Here is an 11,563-nt window from a genome sequence, read left to right on the forward strand (position 1 = left end):
ATATACTACAAAAAAATAATAAAATAAAATAAGTATATATATATATATATATATATATATATACATATATATATTTATTTATTTGGTAGTGTAAGTGCATAAGGTATAGTGCATTACTTGGGACACAACTACAATCACTTTTAAAAAATATATGCATGCATGTATGTGTGTGTGTATATGCATGTATGTATGTAAATCAATACCTCTGAACATGATTAACAGACTATTTCCAAGTAATTCCTCTGTGCATAAACATTTTATTTTTTTTCCTCTGTGCATAAACTGTGCATAAACTATTTTGTCAGTTCTGTTGTCCAATATGTGACATATCTCAAGAATCAATTAGTGCATTGCTTTAGTTCAAACAATGGACTTTTTGTTATAATTGAGGTTAAGTGATGTTAAATGAGGATGGGTTGAGAAGGTAGGCACTAGCTTATTTCTGTTAATTTCTCTCTTTCGTTCCCCAAGTTGGTCAGTGAAGCAGTTAATCACTCAGTCAGTCATTCTTTACCTCTGCTCGGAATCGAGGAGAGCTCTCTGGATTGTAATCGAGACGCTTTTTTGGAGGCTTCACCCAGAGATGGGATAGAGGCAGGGAACAGCAGAGAAATAGTAACATAACAAGAGAAAGTAAAGTCACATGACTATGAGAGCAACAATGTGACGACCACAAACTAAAGTTGCCCATATGCAAAAAAAACACTACACACTGCAGTGCAGCTCCTTTTATAGAAACACAACCTATAGCACGCCACGTCAAATACTACTAAACTACACACACCTTGCACAAAGAGTGAAAAGTCAAAATTCTAGTTTGTAAAGTCATGCAAATATGGTCAAATTAATCCACAACAGATTTTATAATCAACAAACAGTAGTTTAATGTGCGAATCAAAGCCTAAAATGCAAAGATACAAATTCTAGTGGAAGGAAGCAAGGCTCATTTACACAGAACCTGATATTGGTTATTTATCACACTCCACTGTATGTTACAGTGTCCAGAATTGTCTGCTCATTCCAACCAGTCATTTCAGTCATGACAGCATGTGCAGCACGTATCTGACCTTTCCACCCCCACACCAATCACAAGCAGCATGCTAGCAGCACCAAACCAAAGCCACACTTACCGGCCGACCGAACTCCAGTTCAGCAAAGAACTTATACCACGGCTCATTCTCTAAATCTATGTCCTCTGGTCTTAAGTTACTTGTCTGGTGTTGAGAATGAAAGCAAGTGGGAGAAGAAGATGAAAGGAAGGGATGAAATGAGGTAATCATGTGAACGTGACAGATACAGATGTAAAATGAGGAATGTCTTCATCAGACAAGAAACAAGTGAACTAGGGCTGCACGATAAGTCGCATGCGATATTTAACGCGCATCTTATCAGTAAAGCCGGTTCTGTATGAACGCTGTTGATTTGTGAAGTTCAACAGAGCGCAAAACTATTATTACTATGTTGAAAATAGCTTCAGAGTAAAGACTGTTTTTTATTTCCCTCTCCTATCCAGCAGAGGGCAATGGCACATAACAAATGCTCACTGCACAAGGACAAACTGCACTAGCAGGAGCAAATTGGTTTCTCTAACCTTATTAGTGACCTTGACCACATTACGCTCTAATGGACCCACAATTTATCTGCTCTGTTGAGTGACTCTGCACAGGCTTGCTGAAGCACTTCAGCTCAATTAGGGCAAATGTTTGTGGAGGTTCTTTTAACATATAGAAAAAGCCTATCATGTAATTTCAACTGTTTCCATGTATATTATTAATGCATTTCTATTATTATATAAGAACAACTCAGTTTAGTCAATCAGCATTCGGTGTTTCATGCCTGCAGCGCTGCTGACACTGGGACTCGCTGATTGATAGTATTTCATTAGTGGCATCTGGTTTATGATCTGTCTATACCCATAAAGTCATGGGGCATTAATTCCAAGATCAATACGTTTGTGCCTTCAAATACTAAACTCAAATTGTAAAAATGCCTCATAAATTTAATGCACTTTGTGTAACCAACTTTAAACAAATCATAAATAATTAAGTTGCTTTTAAAACTATTCTCAGAAAGTATGTAGCTCATTCCATTCCATTGAGTGTCATTTTAAAAGTTCTCACAAAAATTATAAGATATTAAACATTAAAAGTCACTGATTACTTACTGCTCTCTCTTGCTCTAAAATAGATGACTTTCCCGGCTCATAGTCAAAGATACTTCTCGGCTCTGCTCTGTATTTCCGTGTGTCCACCTTTCTGTCAGGAGGCCCCCACTCATTCCTGCAACAGAAAATAAATATTTCCTGAAAATTGAGATGTAGTAGCTGATTTCATATCTGAAAATCCTTAAAATTAAGTTTGCTTGATAATTATTGTTGTCATTGAATAAGCATGGATGAGTGGTTCTCACATGTCAGGTGTGCTCCTGCCTCTATGTGGTGCCTCCCTTTCATTGGATCTCTGGGGTGTGGATGCTGATGTGGGCAGAGGAGAAGGGAGAGAAGAGGAGGCAGGCACCCTGAAACCGTATACGCCGTTATCAGAGACACTCTTGGTGATGGGCCGGTAGGTGCTGGTTTTAGGTGCAGGATGGGCCTGAACAGCATTAGGTGCAGCATGCTTATCTGAAAGAAATAATAACAAATATATAATAATAAAAATATAATATTTTAATTTAAATAAATAAATAAACAGTACCCTATTTTTGTGGATTTAATTTTTTTTTTTTTTAGTGTATTAGAATGATTTCTGAAGGATCATGTGACACTGAAGACTGGAGTAATGGCTGCTGAAAATTCAGCTTTGCATCACAGGAATAAATTGCATTTTAAAATATTTTTAAACTGAAAATTGTTATTTTAAATTGTGATAATATTTCACAATATTGTACAATATTTTTAAAGTGTTATAATTTTAAAAGTCTCATATGCTTACCAAGGCTGCATTTATTTGATATGGTAAAATGTTTTATACAAAAATGCAGTTTAAAAACTTACTGTATTTTTGCATCAAAATTATATTGTTTCAAATAAACGCAGCCTTGGTAATCATAAGAGACTTATAAAGCATTAAAAATGCTTAATTATTCAAATCTTTGGGCCAGCGGTGCATATATAACTTTTTTATTTATACAGAAATATATTTAATTGAAATTATAAAATAATTTGTAATAAACTTGAATTTAGTTATTCAATGAATTTCTTATTACTTTTTTTGAAACAATAATAATTCAAATGATGCATAAAATGAATAATGCATAATTATTGTTATTACTATGGTAAGTACATGTCACATGTAACATGTAACAAGGACACTAAAATAAAGTGTTAAAAAAAAGAAGAAGATAATTATACATATTGCCATTGGTTTATATTAGTTTTATTGCTTCTTCTCGTTTTGATTATTTGGTATCAACATTATTTGGTAATAAAGAAATACTGAATCAAAGAGAGACCTTGTTTGGAAATAGTTGTACCAGTACTTGTAACAGGATCTGTGGCAGAATGGGACCCAGACCATTCCTTCTCTGTGAAAACATATATGATTAACATGGATAAAATATATCATAAACTGGAACTGCATTTTAAACGTAGTAACATAAACTCATTTGTAAGCAGGATGTGGGAGTAAGACAATTAAAAAGACATAAGATGCAAAATGAAGGGTTTGATCCTGTGACCTCTGTAATCTCTCAGGCAAACCACCTGACAGACCATTTCCAGTAATGAACACACTTGTAATCCACAACCTGCTGAGTAAAGCTCTTTTATTGTCACTTCTTTTTAGGTGGCCCTAGGATGCCTTTCTCTGCAAAAAAATTTTTTTTTAAAAACTATCCCCTTAGCAGAAAGGTCCATAATCAAACAGAAAATAGAGGGCTTTGCTTGTCTGACATAATTAAAATCACAATAGCAATGAGATTCTGTATATTCCTTGCATTCATAAAACCAAACAGTAAATATCGGTCACTTACAGCATAAAATAATAAACAAACCAACAGACACTGTAATCCTGTTTAGTCTGCAAAAATGTTTTCCTTCCCTTTCTATGTTGCATACATGCTCTAAAAATAGCTTTCAAAGTGAAAAAGCAGATATTTAACTAAAAATAAGTTGGTATGTCAGTGTTTGACTAAAAATAATCCTTCCAATAACCACATAATATGTTAACAGGGAATGCAAAGCATGCATTTTTAAAGTAATGAAGGTAAATATAAAAAAAATCCAGTCCTACCTGGTTTAGGCACCACATGAATCTGTTTGAACATGGTCTTGTACCAATCTTTTGGCCGGTCAACAGTCTAAAACAACACACAAAGCAAGCATCTTTTAGATTACAGGCCTTCCCAGCTCTTACAGATTAAGATTCCAAGGTCCAGATGCAAAGTTGAGAAAACAAATAGCAACCCGAATGTGCTCCATGACCTTGAGTCCAAAACTCTGGATCAAAAAGGCTCCTATAAAAATGCTGATGCAACTGGCCTCTCCACGTGAAGCTGAGAAAGACACATCACTGTCTGTCTGCTGGCCCATCAATGATGCTGAGCACAGCTGCCCCTGTTTCCCTGGGGCTAAATTAAACTCTGTGTGGGAAAATGCAATTTAGTGCACAAATCAAAACAACCAGTCCCATGTGACCAGCAGAGACCACCTGAAGATTAATTCTGGAATTAACAATTATAGGTATGCACTTCCGACAATGTCTCCAGAGCCAATAAAGAGTCAGCAAGGCCAGCTTTCAGGCTTTTAGGCAAACATGTGTATAGCATTTTTTATGCTGTTGATTAACTCTAAACAGGTCTGTAGTAGTTACAGTATGATATTCTCCAGTAACACATAGGTGTCTCTTCATCTTTTGCCACTTTTATGTGCCAGAGATTTATTTATAATAAAACAAACAGACTAAAAGTCATTTTTGTTATAAAAATAACACATTAAAACTGTCTTGTAAACTTTCTGCCATGCGTTCATCGTCATATTTGTTACTTTTCAAATGCATTGTTATAGATTATAGATTTTTATTGTATCCATATCCCAGATCCAGACTTTTAACTATGAAAATATTTATAAATTATTACATGATTAAAACAATGATTATCTAAAAAGTAAATTAATCATAAACCATTTTGATATTTTTTGTTAAAATTATTTATATAAATCTAGAAATATCATTTGTGAGCATAATATTTTTTATTGTGCATCATTTGCAATTAAGGTGTAATTTTGTCAAATTATTAAGTGTAAAAATATCATTTATTTCTTATTTATTTGTGTATTTAAGATACATAAAACAGTACCTAAATGCTAGCTATTTTATTGCAAAAATGTCATTTTCATCACAAAATGCTGTAAAACACAGTACATTATTTGTGGTAAGAAAAGACATTGTGGTAGAAATGTTCTTAACATTTATAAAAATTTCCAAAAAAATGTCCACCATAAATGCACACAGTTAAAGAAAATATAATTAATTTGCTTAATAATTTGCTTCTCTGACTTGAGTGCATGACAAAAATGTGAACGATAATACCAAAGGATTATATTTATTCTTAGCTGCACAGTATAAATATGGAAACAAAAGATTAACATCCTGGAACAGCATTCACTCACCGTCAGTATGGCAGCGGGAATACCGGACTCATCCACGGGACCGATGCCAGTATAGAGCGGAGCTTTCCCTGTAGTTTCTTTCCTGTCAGTCTGTGGCACTCGTGCAGGAGGATCCACGTTGGCGTAGATCGGAGTGCTAGACTCAGAGGCTGATGGGAGGAAGACAGGATCAGGTTGGGGGGGGGTGTTTTTAGTAATTCCCCTGGAACTAACCAACATTCCCATGTCAGTAACTGAGAAATACAGCCAGGTCAGGGATGCAGTGCAGACTGTAATTCCAAATCAGGAGAAATGATCCATAAATATGTTGATTCCAGCATTCTGGCATAGAATAATAAACACAGAAAGCAGCTCTCCACATACAGTCCGGCATGTATGGGCATTCAGACTGAAGCCTTTTGGGGAAAAACAGCAAAATGGGCTCTAGTTCAGAGACGAATGCCAGCCTCACACACACAGACGCTCTAATCCCAGTGTCTCAGCTCCTCCCTCACCCCAACCGCTCCAGCACTCAGATTTGAGCTTAATCCCCGGCATTTGCCACGTGGGATTAGAGAGATCGCGGACGCACACTCAGAGCGAACCAGTCGAGATACGCTTAGTGTCACCCGGGTGGTAAACACCGCTGCAGTCAGGTCATGCTTTCTTACTCATTAGTACTTCATTAGAGTCTGGTACATCACGCCAGTGACTTATCAGAGACCAGAGAGAACATTTGCACAGCTGTACTGCAACACTTATGACATACATTTGGCTGTACAGATATTTCCAGGACAATAAAAACACTATTCTGGAATAAGTATTTTTATAGCTCTGTTACCTCATATCATGTCTTTGATTATTTAATAAAGCCATGTTCACAGCTTATGCTACTTATTACGGCTGGGTATCAATACAGATTTCCTGATTCGATCCGATTCTGATTCACAAACTAGTCGCAATTCGATTTTGATGTGCTATATTTCAGTTATAATGTCCACTTTGCTAACATTATAAAATAAATTTTCCTTCTGCTAATGCTGTAAATTACACATGTGAATGTTTCCGACTGATTAAAACTAATAGTAAGTATTAAAGGTCCCATGACATGCTGCTTTTTGGATGCTTTTATATAGGCCTAAGTGGTCCCTAGTACTGTATCTGAAGTCTCTTTCCCGAAATTCAGCCTTGGTGCAGAATTTTTTGTTTGTCAATCGGCCTCCACTGGTCACGCAGAAGGTTTTTGATTCACTAAAAAGGACTGGCTTATGAGAGTTATTCATTGATGAATCAGACCACACTGGTCATGCTTTATGTTTTTGACTCACTAAAAAGAACCAACTTAAGAGAATCATTTGTTTGTGAATCAGACTGCACTGGTCATGCTGTATGTTTTTGATTCACTGAAAAAGATGACTTAAGAGAGTAATTTGTTCATGAATCAGACCACACTGGTCATGCCGTATGTTTTTGATTCACACACAAAAAAAAACTTAAAGAGTTATTTGTTCATGATTCATGAACAAACATGATTCATGTTTTTGATTCACTAAAAAGATTTGCAACCAGCAGCGGGGAAAATTTGGGATTCTGTGAATCAGTATTGGGATTGTGTTTTTAGCAATTACCTAATTCAGTTTCCTTGTTCTTACCAATGATGAAATCAATAATGACGGTGAACGTCACTGACACAAGAGCATGTGGAAGTGTTAGATTAGCTTCAGTACTCACCAGTGCTTCTAGCCTGCTGCATGGCTGTAATACTAGGGCTCAGTGAAGGAGGAGGGGGGTATGTTGAGGGAGAGAAGGGTCTTTGGAAGTGACTACGAGGACTTGCTGGCACACTCAGACCCCCATTCACAGTCATCTGGCCCTGTATAACACAACAGAAAGACCCTGTTAACTGAACAAACATCTTTAGGTATAATAAATTACATTGAGATTGGACTGTTTTGTCACAGATGACATCTGTTAGCCTTAATGAAAGTTGGCAGAGGATAAAGAATGGAATAACAAACAATGAAAACAAATCCCCCACAGATCTGTGGATTGACTAGTAAAATATACATAAAAAATACAGTACCCACCCACTGGGCAGATAAAAAAAAAAAAACACTGCTTTTAAGTAGAATGGTTTTCAGTATTTGGATTTATTTATTGATTTCCAGGACAAACAATAGTTAATATTAAGCGTTAGTATACCAAAAGAGATACCACAGGAACAGTACAAGAAGTCTCAACAAAACCATGTTCTCCTGCACCTGAAGTTTTTGACAAAGACAGTGTGTCATACTGAGAATTTCAGCATACTGTTTGGCAAAAGGTGTTAGTGAAGACCCTCGGGACCCTTGATTTGATGTTTTTCTAAAGAATATGTTAGTCTTGGTATAACCCCAGATGTTACACAGAGAAGAAATGGTGAAACCGTTAAATGTGAACAGTGGACAAGTGATATTGGAGTCTGTTAAACCAGCCCCTAAACATGCAGAGCAATGAAACCAAATTAGAAACAATAAACAATAAGTTGTCAAATTGATGAGAGGAGAAAAGAAGAGATAATGAATGAAAAAAAGCATTTGTACTGTACAATTAAAGGGGACATATCATAAAAAAGGGTGAGACAGGAGATGCAAAAACAATTGGTGCTAAAAACATTATAAGTGGACTTATATATATATGCTACAATTTGGGGTCGGTAAAATTTTTTAAATGTTTTTGAAATAAGACTCTTTTGCTCACCAAAGCTGCATTTATTTGATCAAATATATAGTCAAATCATAGATATTACAAAATATTATTATAATTTCAAAAATCAGTTGTCTACTATAATGTATTTTTTAAAAATGTAATTTATTCTTGTGATGGCAAAGCTCCATTTTCAGCAGTCATTACTCCAGTCTTTTCTTAGAAGTTGAACTGGCTGAAACCAGTTGTGCTGCTAAGTACTTTTGTACTTTTACTTGGTATTTTTTTTTTCAGAATTCTTTGATAATTAAAAGAAAAGCTTTTATTTCAAATAGAAATCTTTTGTCTTTACTGTCAATTTTGATCAATTTCCTTGTGTCGTTGCCGAATGAAAGTATTGATTAAAAAAAAAAAAAACTTCATGACCCCATTTTTTTGAAACAGTATACAACAAATGTTGAATATGGCCCCTTTAGAAATAGAGGTACAGTAGGAATCCTTGTGAAAACTGACAAAGAAAAAAGCAGTAAGTTACAGACGGTGAACAGTTACATGAGCGGTGCTAGCTGGAGGGGAGTGTAACACCATGTTGACTGTGACCACACTCATCGGGCTGAGGGTTGGAGAAGGGGTACGAGAGCCACCCTCTGGGCCTAGTCCACACGCCCTCAACTCCTCCAGCACTGCTGTGGACGCTTCACTCTGAGTGCGGGAAGAGCAGCGGCTCTGCCCCAGCGGAGGCTCCGAGCCGGGAGAGGGAGGGCCTGGAGAAGGGGTCTCGGGGTGAAGGTCAGGTCTGATGAAATCAAGGGAGAGTCTGAGCCGGTTAGGTGGTGACTGTGAGGTCAGTGCTGTTCCGGGATAGGCTTGTTTGAGGAGGGCTGGCACCTCAGGCTGAATGACAGAGAGGAGAGTGGCACAGATGAGATTCAGCAGCTGGGCACAGCGCATGTGAGAGACGTAGTGATGAGATGCTGCTGACGGCTGTGCGTTAGAGGTGTTACAGGTGTGAGATCAAAATGTTATTCCAGTGTTGCATTTGAGCATAATTGGAAAAGAAAAAAGCTCATTATGCAGGAAAACCAATTCTAGGTTTTTAAAGACACAATCATCTTGTAGAAAATATGTACATGTATAAAAAATACAGTATATATATAATACCGTACATGACTGTTTGAAAGTTTGAGGTCAGTAAGATTATTAAACATTTTTGAAAGATGTATCTTATGCTCACCAGTATTATTACAGTTTAAAATAACTGTTTGCTATTTTTTATTTTCAGGATTCTTTGATGAACAAAAGTTCAAAAGAACAGCATTTATTTATTTGAAACAAATCTTTTGTAACATTATAAATGTCTTTATGCTCTCTACTTTAAATGTAATTAATGTGTAATGCTGAACAGAAGTATTAATTTCTTGCAAAACGAAACAAAAAAATATGCTGACTCTAAACTTTTGAACGGTAGTGTATATTTATTTGTATAAGCCAAAATACTGTGCAGTTAGCAGAATAAATGTTGTTTGAAAAGTGATTCAAGTCCATTACCAGTGCAATTCATGATTTTACCATCAAAAAAAAAGAAAAAAAAAAGGAAAGATCTCCTTTTACAATGACATGAACCTGAATAAGCATCAGCAAAATGGAGAAACAGGATTAATTATGTTTGCTAAGGTACAGCATGGTGTAGGGAAGGTTGTTATTAAGCTAATGCATATATGGTTATGAAATCCGTGACATATACCACTGGAGGGGCTGTGGATGGCAGTGGAGGGCAGGGGCATGAGCGGCTATCCGAGAGGTCCATCCTTTTAGGAGGGGTAGGGGGTCTCAAAGACAGTGCCTGTGTGTGCCGTCCCGATATCTGAGGCCTAGGGTTAATGCAGATGGAGACGGAAGCTACGTGTCTCTCCAGCTCCCTAGATGGAGGGCTGCTCTGCTTGTAAAGAGCATGAGGTTTGGTCCTCTGTGGACAGCAGTCTGTTGGAGTGGACACTATGCTCTTGTGCCTGATTGAGGAGAGTGGGCATTGGGATATTAGAGCACGGTTCAGATACTGTTGTTCTGTAGTGGTTCTCTCATTGAATAAGAGGGTGTGGACATGGTTGCCTTGGAGAATAAACTCTCTGAGATAAACAGTTGAGTCTTATAGTAAGGACAGGCACAACTGAAAAGTTTCTCTCAGGCACTTGTGTGACAATGAGAACACAAACATTACAAATAAAAGTACAAGTGAGGAGAGAAAGTAAATTAAATAATATTAGAATTCAGAAACTCTCCGCAATTGGAAAGGAAACGGAAATGAACTTTTTCGATACGGTTTAAAGTCAGTAAGCTTTGCTTCAAAATAAAAACAAACAGGCACTTTTCATAAGGTGCAAACTAGGACCTGAACCTCTCCATCATCTTCATCATCAACCTCTTTTTTGATTTTTGCAACCCTGCTTGATTTATTTATTCTTACCAGCATTTGGTAGTATATAAAGTAAAAAAAAAAACTTTTTGAATTTGAGATATTTTATTTATTTATTTCATTATATTCATTAAGTAAATTCAATAATTTATAAATAAATAAATAAATATATAAATATATTATAATATAATATTGTTTTGGTCCAAGCATTTATTAGTAAACTTGTATTTACGTTATTTTTTAAATGTTTATTTTGTATTTTTATTTCTCACAATAACTTGGGTAACAGCAGGGCTTCAGACTCATTCTTCCCTTCCCATTCTTAACTCTTTTTATTTTTTTATTTTTTTTGCGCTACAACATAGGTTTAATCAGTGCATGCTGATGAACTTTTATCATAGTTTATAGTTAAATGGAAATGAAAGTGGTTAACATTCAACCCCTTCTTTTTCATCAGTAGTATTATTTGTGATTTGAATTTTGTGAATGGGAGTTCTTCTTTTGCTATGTTATAAGCCGGGCTTCGGGTGCTTTCACTTTCGCAATCGCGATCTTGTTGTCACGTTTTACGTAAATGGAAATGAAAGTGGTTAACATTCAACCCCTTCTTTTTCATCAGTAGTATTATTTGTGATTTGAATTTTGTGAATGGGAGTTCCTCTTTTGCTATGTTATAAGCCGGGCTTCGGGTGCTTTCACTTTCGATTTCACGATCTTGTCAGGTTTTACAATAAAATATAATTGTCTGTTTTGCTTACATCCACACACCTTTCACCTTTTAAGACTAAAAAAAAAAAGATCGATTAATTATTTTTAATTAAAATGCACAACAACAATAAAACAGTAAGATTCAATGACAAACTAGCTTACAAAACGTT

At 36.0% G+C, this 11,563-nt stretch overlaps 1 pseudogene; it reads right to left on the reverse strand.

Moving 5' to 3' along the window:
- Positions 1-11,563, reverse strand: part of LOC107670165 (sorbin and SH3 domain-containing protein 2-like) — a 60,271-nt pseudogene that overhangs the window by 16,671 nt on the left and 32,037 nt on the right.

The sequence above is a fragment of the Sinocyclocheilus anshuiensis genome, unplaced genomic scaffold (genome assembly GCF_001515605.1).
Source record: "Sinocyclocheilus anshuiensis isolate Anshui unplaced genomic scaffold, SAMN03320099.WGS_v1.1 scaffold640, whole genome shotgun sequence".
Lineage (NCBI taxonomy): Eukaryota > Metazoa > Chordata > Actinopteri > Cypriniformes > Cyprinidae > Sinocyclocheilus > Sinocyclocheilus anshuiensis.